Raw genomic sequence first — 15,385 nt, 5'->3', positions numbered from 1 at the left:
CACCCCTTAGCATCTTTGACTACACTTCTTTTGTCCCCATTCCACTAAGATTCATCACAAATGTCAAATGAGTGAAGTATGAATTAGGCCTTTTTTTGCCATTGTCTTATGATGCACATTTATACCTTGTAATATCATTGCTTCTGCCCAGAATTTTAATGTCCCAGAGTCTTCCTAATCCCTCCTTAATAGCCTTACCTTCTATTTTTTTCAGTCTATTTTACATTCAAACTATTCAGTCAATAAACCTTTGTATAACATTGCACTGTACAGTTTTTTCTCTCCCCATTCTTTTTCCTACACCCTTCTTGCAAGTTACTCTTCTCCATTTTCTGACATTCTTTCTTTTCAAGAGATTCCAAACTTTTATCTCCAGTTTTGGACCCATCTTGCTTTGGTGCTGCCTGGATATGTTAGTCTATACTCCAAATATATCATTTGTCTTCCATTCCACTCCCCTCCCTGCTAAGACTTCTGACCAGAGCAAAAAAGTTGGGCATCCTGTCTCCAAGGAATCGCTTTCTATGGAGGTTGCCAAGAGGCTTAGGAGTCAGAAAATCTATTCCTATTCTGACCCCCACTAATTGTATAACCTTAGGCAAGTCACTTAACCTCTTTCCAGACTCACTTTACTCACCTGTAAAATGAAGATCATGTTATCTGCCCTGTTTCTCTTGTAGGATAGTTGAATGAGAAGTGCTTTGAAAGTGATAAAGAAATATAAAAGTTTAAATTATTAATATAGTCATAATACTCAGGAATTTTAGTGACAAAAGTCTGGTTACCACCACCCATCCCAGAAAAAGTTCTTAAATTTTATTTTTCCCTATGGCCTGCTTCTAATTTGACTGAGTATATTGAAGGTATAAATGAATAAGTGACTGAATGCCTGAAAAAAAGTAATTACTGAACATTTGCTATGTATCAAATACTGTGATAATCATTGGGAATACAAACAGAAAAATTGAAAAAGTGACTGAAAAAATTCCACTCCCTGCTCTCAAGAAGTATGCGTTCTAACTGAGTAAGATGACATATAAAAGAAAGTTCAGTTTGAGGGCAAATAAAAGTCCTAAGGGTACAGTGGTGGATTAAAGGACAATGTCCAGAGGTCCATTAGGCATAGATATTAAGAGTGCTGGGGGAGGGGGAGGGGAAACTAGGTGGTGCAGTGGATAGAGCACTGGCCCTGGAGTCAGGAGGACCTGAGTTCAAATCTAGCCTAAGATCCTTAATAATTGCCTAGCTGTGACCTTGGGCAAGTCAATTAACCCCATTACCTTAAATTAAACAAAAAATTAATAAGAGTGCTAGGAAACCACAAATCAGAGCAGAAGGGAAGGCCTGGAAGATGTGCATGGTAAGATCTGGTATCTTTCATCTCATCAGAAAGAATGGAGCTGTTGAATCAACTCAAGATGTCTTTATTGCCTCACCTCACTGAATATTCTCCTTCTATGGCTAAATAGATCTTTTATTAACTGCCAATGTTTCCCCCCTTCAAAATCAAATCTAAACTATCAAGGGACTGCTAAGACAGGCTCAAGCCAGAGCAATTGCTCTGGTTGGGAGGATAAGAACATAACCAATTCACCAAAGCTGGAAGAAGTGCCCAAGTTTCAGAGGAAGTTATCCCTGGATTGGCCTTCATGTTTCTGATGGTACTTTTGATGATAACTCTAGAAATGATGGTCCTTTACTAGGAGGCACTCATGACTTCTGGGGAATTGGAGACCCTGTAATAGAAAGGGAATAATGTGAATAAGCTCTGTGTTCTTAAGACTCTACCTTGAAGGAGAGGCTAAGTGGCACAGTAGCTAGAGCACTGACGCTGGAGTCAGGAGAACCTGAGTTCAAATCCAGCCTCAGACATTTAATAATTATCTAGTTGTTCTAAAGTCTCTTGATCTCTTCCCCATCTATCACATGAAACAAACCTCTTAAAAGAAATCTGACCCACAAAACCCAGAAAGAAAAGCCAGGAGAAAGAACATCTACCTCAGGATTTGTCTCCAGCAGCAGCTTTGGCCAAATTTGGGCAGGTGAGTCTGGGCTCAGAGGGAGGATCAGCCCCGGAACAGCTAGATCAACAGCTGAATTGGAACTAGGAGTCTGAGGGCCCGAGAGCCGGACCTGCTGGATCAGGGTGGGGCTGGACCTCTGGGGTATGAGTGTTGGAGCTGTCCCTTGGGAGATCCCGGACACAGCTGGGGGGAGAGTTCTGGATCAGGAAGGCTTCGGACACCATCCCTGGGCTCCTCTGGTCTGAGTCCCATTACAACTCAGACTTCTTCCCTAACAAACAAATGAAAACTACTTCTGCCTCAGGCCCAGGTGTGTGAGCAGAAGAACCGCCCAGCTGAGGAATGACCTCAGGCCAGGGTAAAGCCCACCATTGACTGAAGGCAAAAGAATTCAATAGCTCCAACTCCTCCCTTCAAGGAAAGGGAGAAGGCTCAGCCAAGGTCACAGACACTCCAGAGAAAGCAACCAACACCTCCTACTGGCCAGCCAAAGAAACTGCTCTCAGTGAGTAAAGCCTTTAGTGATCCCAAGCCCCTGTGAACCAGCCCCTCCCCAACTCAGGTCTTAGCAAAATGAAGAAGGGTCAGTGGAAAGGTGGATCCATAGAAAAATTCCTGGAAGGGAAAGACCCTAACTCAGAGAGACCTGGAACCTCTGAGGAGAATACAATCTGGTCTTCAGCACAGAAAGACTTCCTTGAAGAAATAAGGAAGGAGCTTAAAAATTTGGGAGAGACAATTAATACCTTACAACAAGAAAACAAAACCTTAGAAAGTACAATTGGACAAATACAAAATGAGAATAAATCTCTCAGATCTTCAAATAGACAAATGCAAAAAGAAATTAATTCTCTCAAAACCTCAATTGGTCAAATGGAAAGCTCTTTCAAAAGTAGAATTGACCAATTGGAAAAGGAGTTGCAAAAAGTTAATGAAGAAAATTCCTGCCCCCCCAAAAAAAGAATGGAGTCTAGAGAAACTAATGATTCCATGAGACAGCAAGAATGTTAAACAAAATCAAAAAATAGAAAAAATAGAAGCAATTGTAAAATACCTCATCAACAAAACCACTGACCTCAAGAATAGATCAAGGAGGGGCAACCTGAAAATTATAGGACTTCCTGAAAACATTGAAGAGAAGAAAAAAAAAGCCTAGACTTAATATTACAGGATCTAGTGATGGGAAAACTGCCCTGATATCATGGAATCGGAGGGCAAAGTAGTTATTGAAAGAGTACATCAATCCCTACCAGAAAAAGATCCTAAAAATGAAAACACCAAGGAATGTTGTGGCCAAACTCCAGAACTATCAGATAAAAGAGAAAATCCTGCAAGCAGCCAGAAAGAAACAATTTAAATATCAAGGAGCCACAGTAAGGATCACGCAGGACCTGGTTGCATCAACATTAAGGGATCGAAGGGCCTGGAATGAGATATTTCAAAGAGCAAGGGAGCTTGGAATGCAGCCAAGAATCTACTTTCCTGCAAAGCTGAGCCTTCTCTTCCAGGGAAAAAGAAGGACATTTAATGAAATGGAAGAATTCCAAAAATTTCTGATGTAAAGACCAGAGCTAAACAGAAAATTTGGACATCAAACAGGAGGTTCAAGAGACACATGAAAAGGTAAAAAAAAAAGGGTGGCGGTAAAAGGGGAAAAAAAAGCAATCCAGTAAGTTGAAACTGGCTATATCCCAGCATGGGGGGTAAAAAGATTCTCATAAATCTTGAGAATTGTAACTCTAACAGAGAGAATACACCTAAGCCAGAAATGATGGACATTCATGACCTATCCATGAGACTGCTATCTAAAGAGATGTAACTGGCTTTAACCCCACTTGGGAGAAAGACCCTAATAACTCTCAGGAATTTTGACTCTATTCGATAGAATATACTGAATTAGAAGGGACAGACACTCAGAATTTTCTATGACTTAGATAGAATGATTTAAAAAACACTACCTCCTTAAAAAGAGGGACAGGAAAGAGACTGGAGGAGGGAGGGGAGTGAGTCGGGGTAAATCTCATTACACTAAGAGGCACAAAAAAACCTATAGTAATAGAGGGGAAGAAGGGAGCAGATGAGAAACAACTGAATCTTCTTCTCATCAGACTTGGCTTAAAGTCAACCTACACATACTCAGTTAACTTATAAAACATCTAAGCTTTCAAGTATTAAAAGGGGAAAATGGGAGAGGAGGATGGAGAAAGGGAAGGGGAGTGGGGGAAAAAGGGGAAAAAACAAAAGGAAGGGAAGGGAAAAGGGAAAAAGGGAAAGGGGAAAGAAAGGGGAGGGTGTGATATAGGAGGGCAAACACACTGAAGGGGGTGGTATTCAGAAACAAAATACTGGGGAATATGGATAGGGGGGGAGAAAGGGGGAAAAATACAAAGGGAGGGAAGATAGAACGGAGGGCAATAAAGAATTAGTAATAATAACCTTGAATGTGAATGGGATGAACTCTCCCTTAAAATGTAAGCGAATAGCACAGTGGATTAAAAACCAGAATCCTACAATATGCTGCTTACAAGAAACTCATTTGAAGCAGAGAGATACATATAGTATAAAGGTAAAAGGTTGGAGCAAAATATATTTTGCTTCAGCTGAAGTAAAAAAAGCAGGGGTAGCAATCTTTATCTCAGACAAAGCAGCAGCAAAAATAGATAGCATTAAAAGAGATAAGGAAGGAAACTTTATCCTCCTAAAAGGTATCATAGACAATAAAGTCATCTCAATATTGAATATATATGCACCCAGTGGGATAGCACCCAAATTCTTAGAGGAGAAGCTGAAAGAACTACAGGAAGACATAGACAGCAAAACTCTACTAGTGGGAGACCTCAACCTCCCACTATCAGATCTAGATAAATCAAATCAAAAAATAAACAAGAAAGAAGTTAAGGAGGTAATAAATTGTTAGAAAAATTAGATATGGTAGACTTATGGAGGAAACTGAATGGGGATAGAAAGGAATATACCTTTTTCTCTGCAGTACATGGAACTTATACAAAAGTTGACCATGTACTAGGACATAAAAACCTAATGATCACCTGCAGAAAGGCAGAAATAGTGAATACATCTTTCTCAGATCACAATGCAATAAAAGTCATATGCAATACTGGGCCAAGGAGATATAGACCCAGAACAAATTGGAAACTGAATAACCTCATTTTAAAAAATGAGTGGACCAAAAAACAAATTATAGAATTAACCATTTTATCCTAGATAATGATAATAATGAAACAACATACCAAAACCTATGGGATTCATTCAAAGCGACTCTCAGGGGATATATTATAGCTCTAAATGCTTACATGAATAAATTGGAGAAAGAGAAAATCAATGAACTAAACATGCAACTAAAAAAATTAGAGAAAGAACAAATCAAAAATCCCCAATTAAGTACTAAATTAGAAATTCTAAAAATTAAGGGAAAAATAAAATCAAAAGCAAAAAGCTATTGAATTAATAAATAAAACCAAAAGTTGGTATTATGAAAAAAACCAATAAAATTGATAAACCTCTGGTCAATTTGATTAAAAAAAAGAAAGAAGAAAACCAAATTGCTAGTATCATAAATGAAAAAGGTGAACTCACCACCAATGAGGAGGAAATTAAAGTAATAATTCAAAATTATTTTGCCCAACTCTATGCCAATAAATTTGATAATCTAAGTGAAATGGATGAATATTTACAAAAATATAAGTTTCCCAGGTTAAATGAAGAAGAGATTAAATACCTAAACAACCCTGTCTCAGAAAAAGAAATTCAACAAGCCATTATTGAACCCCCTAAAAAATAATCTCCAGGGCCTGATGGATTCACAAGTGAATTCTACCAAACATTTAAGGAACAATTGGTTCCAATTCTATATAAACTCTTTGGAAAAATAGGGAAAGATATAACTCTGCCTAACTCTTTCTATGAAACCAAGATGGTGCTGATACCTAAACCAGGAAGAGTTAAAACAGAAAGAAAATTATAGACCTATTTCCCTGATGAATATAGATGCAAAAATCCTAAATAAAATCTTAGCAAAATGATTACAACAAGTTATCACTAGGATAATACATTATGATCAGGTAGGATTTATTCCAAGAATGCAGGGTTGGTTCAATATTAGGAAACCTGTTAGTATACTCAATTATATCAACAACAAACCCATCAGAAATCATATGATCATATCAATAGATGCTGAAAAAGCTTTTGACAAAATACAGCATCCATTCCTATTAAAAACACTAGAGAGTGTAGGAATAAATGGACTGTTCCTTAAAATAATTAGCATTATCTATCTGAAACCATCAACAAGCATTATATTCAATGGGGAGAGGCTAGAGGCATTCCCAATAAGATCAGGGGTCAAACAAGGGTGCCCATTATCACCACTACTATTCAATATTGTATTAGAAATGTTAGCATCAGCAATTAGAGAAGAAAAAGAAATTGAAGGAATTAGAATTGGGAAGGAAGAGACAAAACTCTCACTCTTTGCAGATGACATGATGGTCTACCTAGAGAATCCCAAGAAATCATCCAAAAAACTACTGGAAACAATTAGCAATTTTAGCAAAGTTGCAGGTTTTCTTTTATGTCTTTTCCTTTTATGTCTAGCAAGATACTTTTCTTTATATGTCTAGCAAGATACAGCAGGAAGAGCTAGAAAGAGAAATCCCACTCAAAGTAACCTCAGACAATATAAAATACTTAGTAGTCTATTTGCCAAGACAGACTCAGAATCTTTTTGAAAACAATTATAAAACACTTCTCACACAAATTAAATCAGATTTAAATAACTGGGCAAATATCAACTGTTCATGGATAGGTAGAGCTAATATAATAAAAATGACAAATCTACCAAAACTAAACTATCTGTTTAGTGCCCTACCAATCAAAATTCCAAAAAATTACTTTAACGAGTTAGAAAAAATTGTAAGTAAATTCATATGGAGAAATAAAAAGTCAAGCATTTCCAGGAGCTTAATGAAAAAAAGTGTAAAAGAAGGTGGCTTAGCCCTACCTGATCTAAAATTATATTATAAAGCATCAGTCATCAAAACTGTTTGGTACTGGCTAAGAAATAGAATGGTGGACCAGTGGAATAGAGTAGGTGTAAAAGCAGGAGATGATTATAGTAATCTGCTGTTTGGAAACTCCCTCTTTGATAAAAACTGCTGGGATAATTGGAAGTTAGTATGGAAGAAACTTAGATTAGACCAACACCTCACATCCTTTACCAAGATAAGATCCAAATGGTTACAGGACTTAGACATAAAAAACAATACTATAAGCAAATTAGAAGATCAAGGATTAGTTTACCTGTCAGATCTATGGAAAGTTATGGAAAGTTGTTATGACTAATGAAGAGTTGGAGAACATCACCAAAAACCAATTAGATGATTTCGATTACATTAAATTAAAAAGCTTTTGCACGGACAAAACCAATGTAACCAAGATCAAAAGAAATGTAGTAAATTGGGAAACAATCTTTACAACCAATGGTTTTGACAAAGGACTCATTTCTAAAATATACAGAGAACTGAGTCATATTTTTAAAACAAAAAGCCATTCCCCAATTGACAAATGGTCAAAGGATATGCAAAGGCAATTTACAGATGAGGAGATCAAAGCAATCCATAGCCATATGAAAAAATGTCCTAAATCATTAATTATTAGAGAAATGCAAATTAAAGCTTCTCTGAGGTACCACCCCACACCTCTCAGATTGATCAATGTGACCAGGAAGGATAATGATCATTGTTGGAAGGGTTGTGGGAAATCTGGGACACTATTACACTGTTGGTGGAGCTGTGAACTCATCCAACCCTTCTGGAGAGCTATTTGGAATTATGCCCAAAGGGCAACAAAAATGTGCATACCCTTTGACCCAGCAATACCATTACTGGGTCTATACCCTGAAAAGATAATGAAAAAGGGTAAAAACATTACTTGTACAAAAATATTTATAGCAGTCCTGTTTGTGGTGGCAAAGAATTGGAAATCAAGTAAATGTCCTTCAATTGGGGAATGGCTTAGCAAACTGTGGTATATGTATGTCATGGAACACTATTGTTCTATTAGAAACCAGGAGGGACAGGATTTCAGGGAAGCCTGGAGGGATTTGCATGAACTGATGCTGAGTGAGATGAGCAGAACCAGAAAAACATTGTATACCCTAACAGCAACATGGGAGTGATGTTCAACCTTGAAGGACTCGCTCATTCCATCAGTGCAACAATCAGGAACAATTTTGGGCTGTCTGCAAAGGAGAGTGCCAGCTGTATCCAGATAAGGAGCTGTGGAGTTTGAACAAAGTTCAAGGACTATTCCCTCTAATTGAGAAAAAAAACAGATATCTTATTGTCTGATCTTGTCACCTCTTAGACTTCTCTTCTTTAAGGATATTTCTCTCTCATCACACCCAGTTTGGATCAAGGTACAACATGGAAACAAAGTAAAGACTGACAGAGTGTTTTCTGTGGGGGGTGGGGAGGGAGGAAAGCAAGATAGGAGGGAAAATAGTAAAACTCAAATAATATCTTTAATAAAAATTAATTTTAAAAAAGAAAAAAGAAAAAAGAATTATCTATCTGTGTGACCTTGGGCAAGTCACTTAACCCCAATGCCTTGCAAAAAAAAAAGACTATACTTTGAAAATAACAAAGCTTAATGGAGTTTTAGTCTCTTCATCTTTCTTGGGTCTTCAAGCCTACTAGGGAATCCCTTCAGAATTCAGTTTACCTTGAAAGCACCCTTAGAAGAACTGAATTTGAAGGTGGGGAAGAGTATGTAGAAATAGAAAAGCAATGTTCCCCTTATTAGAAAACAAATTCAGAAGAACCAGTTATGCCAAACCCTTGCTAGTAATGGATGTTTTTACATAGCTAGTAGTCATTATCACTCAATGAGGGCAGGGGGAGGTTTCTGAAAAAAGGAGGAACCCTCCCAGCTGAAGGGAATAAACTTCTGTCAACTATATATTCTTATATGACTTTTTTGGAAATAACTTTATGCAGCTAAACAGAAGTCTTTAGACCTATAACTGTATATGGACATAGCCAATCATTAAGGGCCCCCAACAGTGAGAAAATGAAAACTAAGGCAACCCCTGCAATTTCAGGACTATATAACAACTGTGCTGAAGAAACTTGAGAAATTTGAGTTGTATTCTTTTCTTTTTCTTATGTGTAATCTGGAATTTGAGAGACCAACCACAGTTTTGCCACAAGGATTTTGTTGTGATTCTTTGGTGTAAGCCATTGGGGGAGGCACTTAAAATGATAATGGTAAATTCTCCTCAGGAGCCAGAGACATTTCTGGAATTGGGGATGTGGACAAACATGCCAATCATTCCCCAGTTTAATTAGCTGAGAACAGGAAGGGACTATGTCATTTTCTACGGACCTAATTATATATATACCTGAGACTGTCTTTTCTGGGCTTTCCTGGATTCAGTCACTCCTTTCAAGGGATTGTTATATTGTTTTGTTTTCCTTTTGTTATGTTTCTATTGTCGTTTTTCTCTCTTCCTCCTTGAGTAGTGCTTAAATTTCAATATGAAACTAAAATATCAGGAGACTGGCGTCAGTCAGGCGCTCCTATTTATATAACCTTTTTTTGCCTAGGATTCTAGTATACAGACCCTTAGCAATCCCCATTGCTCTTGGACCATTGCTCAATTTTCCTCACCTTTTTCTCCTCAGCCAATGAAGCAGAGATAAGTCCCCTTCCCTTTGCTGGGATCAGAACTTTTCCTCAAATCTCTCCCCAGTGCCATCATCAAATCACCTGAATCAAAGATTCATGCACACTAGATTTCCTTTTATATAAAGGGTAATTAGGTTCATCCCTAATAACAATAATAATAAGCAATTATGGACAGCATTGACATCAGAAATGACTGGCCAACAACCTTTCCATATATCATGGTATAATATAGTAGAACACAATAATGGTGTGATTTAATATGATAAAATATGACCCCATATTACATAATAATATGCAATAATTTTATATAATAATACAACAGAAAATATAATCCCAGTTTTGACACTTAACCAGTTGTACCCTGGACCTGTCTCAGTTCCTTGGGCAGCTCAGTGGCCTAGTGGATAGAGCACTGGCCTTGGAGCCTCAGGGGATCAAATTCAGCCTCAGACACTTGACTCTTACTAGCTATGGGACCTTGAGCAAGACACTTAACCCTGATTGCCTCTCATCTAGGACAATCTTCCAGTTGTTCTGCAAATCTGGCCACTGAATCTAGGTGACTCTGGAGGAAAAAGCTGGTTACTTAGCCTGGCACCCCCTCACTCAAATTCACTTCATGTGCTTGTCATGGCATCACCTCCCTGATGTCATGATCCTCTTCCAGAAAATGCAGGACAACTTAATTTTTCCATTTATAATAATATTTAGGGGGGCGGAGCCAAGATGGCGACATGAAGGGATCAAATCTTAGGAGCTCTCTGATAAAAACTCATAAACTAAGGACTCTAAACTTTTGAGAGACAGAACCCACAAAGGGACCCAGTGAGGCAGTTCTCCTACTCAAGGTAACCTGGAAAAGAGCAGAAAGGCTCTGCTCCCCAGGGCCGGAGGGGTGGCCCGCCAGAGCCAAGGAACTTCAGCCTCCCGGAGGCAGCCCCAGGGCGCTGGGAGGCACAGCTCGCAGCAGCAGGGGAGTCTCCTGAGCTTCACCCCGGGGAGCACCTGCACGGAGTGGGGGAACAGCGGGGGACCTCTGCCGGGGCGAGCACGTGGAGCCCAGCCCTCAGGGCACACAGCCAGCAGCCTGGTCTTTCCGCAGCCCAGACCCGGAAACAGAAGCAGGCGGAGCCAGTAAGCAGGAGCCCCCAGGACATGAGCCCATTGAGCTGAGGGAGGGGAGTGAAGAGAGACTGCAGAGCTCTGTCCTCTGCCCCTGGAACAGGACTCTGGAGCTCTGACCACATTCAGATCCTGATCGAAGTCTAGGCCCCCCCATAGAACAACAGGGCCCCCCCACCTCGGCCCGTGGCAGAGGGGGGCGCATATGGTCATTCACAGACCAGGAGGGAGGAGAGAACCTCACACACTGAGACCCTTGTGGGAGTGTCCCAAAAGCTCAGGAAGCAGCCCCAAAAAACAGCCTTAGGCTGGGAAAATGAACAAAGAAACAAGAGGAAGACCATTGAGAAATACTTGGCCTGTGAGCCCAAGAAGGATCAAAACACTCAGTCTGAAGATGAGGAAGCACAAGCTCCATCTAAAGATTCCAAGAAAAACAGAAATTGGGCTCAGGCTATTACAGAGCTCAAAAAAGACTTTGAAAATCAAATGAGGGAGTTAGAAGAAAAACTGGGAAAAGAAAGGAGAGAGATGCAGGAAAAACATGAAAATGAAGTCAGCAGCTTAGTCAAGGAAATCCAAAAAAATGCTGAAGAAAATAGCATGCTAAAAAACAGCTTAGGTCAAATGGATAAAATAGTTCAAAAAGTTATTGAGGAGAAGAATGCTTTACAAAGCAAAATTGGCCAGATGGAAAAAGAGATAAGAAAACTCTCTGAGGAGAATAAATCCTTCAGACAAAGAATAGAATTCAGGCAGATCGATGAATTTACCAGAAATCAGGAATCAATACTTCAAAACCAAAAAAATGAAAAATTAGAAGAAAATGTGAAATATCTCATTGAAAAAACAACTGATATGGAAAACAGACTTAGGAAAGATAATTTGAAAATTATTGGAATACCTGAAAGTCATGATCAGGAAAAGAGCCTTGACATCATTTTCAAAGAATTACTACAGGAAAATTGCCCTGATATTCTAGAAGCAGAGGGCAAAATAGAAATGGAGAGAATCCACCAATCCCCCGGAGAAAGAGATTCCAAAAAACCAACCCCCAGAAATATTATAGCCAAGTTCCAGAACTCCCAAGTCAAAGAGAAAATATTACAAGCAGCCAGAAGGACACAGTTCAAATATCGTGGAGCTGCAGTCAGGATCACACAGGACTTAGCAGCAGCTACATTGGAAGCTCGTAGGGCTTGGAATACAATATACCGGAAGGCAAGAGAGCTTAGAATGCAGCCAAGAATGAACTACCCAGCAAGGCTGGATGTCCTCTTCCAGGGAAAAAGATGGACTTCCAATGAACCAGGGGAATTTCAAAGGTTTCTTTTGGAATGACCAGAGCTGAACAGAAGGTTTGATCTTCAGATACAGGACTCGGGTGAAGCATGGAGATTGGAGGAGAGGGGGGAAATATTAGGGACTTAATGAGGATGAACTGCATGTATAGAAAAATGATACTGATAATATTCATATGAACCATCTCAGTTAATAGAGCAGGTAGAGGGAGCTTTTATAGTTGAAGCACAGGAGAAAGCTGAATTCGAAGATAAAATATGGTGTAAAAATGGAGTCAATAAGAAAAAAAAGGGAAATGGAATGGGAGAAAGAAAAAGGAGAGGGGGAATAGTCCAAGCTATTTCACATAATAAGATTTTTTTTTTATTACAATGAGCTATTGCAATGATATGGAAGGGGGGAGGCAAGGGGGAATGAGGGAACCTTTGCTCTCATCAGAGATGGCTAGGAGAGGAAACAGCAAATATACTCAATGGGGTATAGACAACTGGAGTAAGAAGGAGGGGGGAGCAGGGGAAAGGGGTGGGGATGTAAATAAAGGAGAGGATGGACCATGGGGGGAGAGTGGTCAGATATAACACATTTTCTTTTTTTACTTCTTGCAAGGGGCTGGGATTAGAAGGCCTGCCCAGGACCATAGGGCCAGGTGGATTCTGGGCCTAAGGGGTGGTATGGGGGCTCAGGGCTTCTTGGCCCCAGGTCCAGGGATCTGTCTGCTGCGCCACTCAGTGACCCTACAGCAGAGTCAGAGTGAAAGGAGAGAGAAAATAGAGTACATGGTAGTGGAGAAATAAGAAAGGAGGGAGTTGCGATCAGCAATGGCAACGTTGGAAAAATATGGAAGTAACTTTTGTGATAGACTTATCATAAAGAATGTGATCCACTCACGACAGAGTAGATGGTGTTGGAACAAAGACTGAAAGACATTTTTTGTTATTATTATTTGGGGGAGGATGCAGGGCAAATGGGGCTGGGTGGCCTGCTTGGGGCCACATAGCAGGGTGATCATTGGGTGTCTGGGGCCGGATTCGGACCCAGGTGCTCCTGGTTCAAGGGCCAATGCTCTGTCTGCCACCCAGCCACCCCTACTATTATTACTATTTTATTTTATTTTGGATCTTTTTTTTTTCTTCTTTTTGGTTTTTGCAGGGCAGTGGGGATCGGGTGGCTTGCATGTCACATGGCTGGGTGATTATTGGGTTTACCAGGCTGGATAAGGACTCGGGTGCTAGTGGCTCCAGGGCTGGTGCTCCGTCCATTGCGCCACCTGGCCATAACTACAATTATTACTATTATTTTAATTTTAATTTTTTTCTCCCCCCTTTACTTTTTTGCCCAAGCAAGTCTATCTATATTCATGGGGGGAGGGGTATTTTGTTTACTTGTAAACAAGTATATTTTATTAACGTAAAGAAAAACATTTGTACAAAATGAGAATAAAAATAAATTTAAAAAAATAAAAAATATAAAAAACATAATAATATTTATACTATCCCCTGTGAAGTATTGTTTTGAGAAAAGCATTTTGCAAACCATAAGCATTTAGAAAAGTATATTATCATTATCATCATCATCATCATCATTGTAATGTAAGAGAGTTGCTCTAGGTTAGGGAGTCTCTCAACAATTCCCAATCAACTTGGTGAGATAGATTATGGGGCCTTTAGAGAGATTTGAAATGTCTTTACATGTAGTATGGATGTGTCTACTGTATCTCTGCCAGTAGGGTACAGGGAACTAAAGATCATAGACTCAGAGATCATAGGATGATGTATTTGGAAATGGAAGGGAACTTAGAGTCTATCTCATCCAGCACCTTCATCATTACAGATGATCAAACTGAGGTCCCAAATCAGTGACTAGCACAAAGCTATGCTGATGGTAAGTGAAATAGCTAGGATTTGAATCAAAGTCCTTTAACTCCAAATTTATCACACTTTCCAAAGCTAATCACCTAGCGCTGGTTGGTGTACTAAAGGAGGAGGACAAAACTTATTGGAAGAGTAACCTCTTCTCTCAGTAGTCTATAAAAGTAAGAAGAACTTTCTGCCTTGATCTCTTTTTCTCTCTCCTCTCTTCTCATTCCTCCTTCAGAGGACAGACCAATACCACAAAGTAGATCTGAAATTTTAGGGGTGAGAGGGCAAGGAGCAATTGGTAGTATTTTTTTTTAACTTGGCAAATGACCAAATTAAAGGTGTTTGCTCATATCCAGAGAAATATCTCATGGACAGGGTTCCTGGACCCAACCTTCTTTGTTGAAAATAGGGAGTTTTGAATTTCCTAGGCACTGTGATCTAGAAGAGAGATTTACTGAGCAGAATCAGATTTAGGGGTTACCTTATGTTCAAGTATGAGTATGAAAATTCAGAATTCCAATTTTCTGAGAAAGAAGAGATTTCTTGATGCAGATCAAACCTTTGAAATAAGAAGATTGACCATACAGTTTCTGCTAGGGTCTTATTGTTGCCACTGGGATTTTTGGGGGTCACCAATTAAAGATAGAATTTTTGGTTAACTAAGAAATGAGGGTCACTGAAAGGTGAATGAATTTGCATGCTCTCTGAGATTTTAAAACTGCTCAGAATTTTATTATAAAATATAGCAAAGTAAACTTTTTCTCCTGAAGAGTCAACAAGCACTTTAGGACAGGGTGAATAACAAAAGGCTAGGTAGACAGAGACTGAGACAGAGAGAGGTAGGGATAAAGGCAGTCAGAGCTGACTGGTCAAGAGAGAGAGAGAGAGGACCAGTCCAAGCAGAGGAGCAAGTTTTATAGACTTGCCCCTTATCTGGGCACTGAGGGCAAAGGGGGAAAATACCTCTCCCTTATGTGATTGAAACCAATGCTTTATCCAACTAGGCCACTGAGCTGCCCAAGGAACTGAGACAGGTTCAGGGTACAACTGGTAAGTGTCAAAATTGGGATTATGTTTTCTGTTGTATTATTATATAAAATTACTGTGTATTATTATGTCGTATGGGTTGTATTTTATTATATTAAATCACACCATTATTGTGTTCTCCTATATTATAATTACATTATACCATGATGTAAGGAAAGGTTGTTGGTCAGTTGTTTCTGGTGCCAATGCTGTCCACTGGGTTTTCTTGGCAAAATACTGGAATGATCTGCCATTTCCTTCTCCAGTGGATTAAGGCAGACAGAGGTTAAGTGACTCGTCCAGGGAGTCTGAGGTCAGATTTGAACTCAGGAAGAAAAGTTTGACTCC

At 39.4% G+C, this 15,385-nt stretch overlaps 1 long non-coding RNA gene across 1 annotated transcript in view; it reads right to left on the bottom strand.

Moving 5' to 3' along the window:
• Positions 1–631: 631 nt before the first annotated feature.
• The window catches only part of LOC141513691 (uncharacterized), an 18,185-nt gene continuing 3,431 nt past the window's right edge, over positions 632–15,385 (bottom strand). The window contains exons 3-4 of the long non-coding RNA XR_012475866.1: positions 1,595–1,736; positions 632–699 (exon numbers count right to left, since the gene is read on the bottom strand). This is a non-coding gene — a long non-coding RNA (uncharacterized LOC141513691). The remainder of the gene's footprint in view (positions 700–1,594; positions 1,737–15,385) is intronic.

This window comes from Macrotis lagotis, chromosome 2, assembly GCF_037893015.1.
Source record: "Macrotis lagotis isolate mMagLag1 chromosome 2, bilby.v1.9.chrom.fasta, whole genome shotgun sequence".
Classification (NCBI taxonomy): domain Eukaryota; kingdom Metazoa; phylum Chordata; class Mammalia; order Peramelemorphia; family Peramelidae; genus Macrotis; species Macrotis lagotis.
The sequence above is the reverse complement of the archived record's forward strand: the minus strand, read 5'-3'. Positions and strand labels throughout refer to the sequence as shown.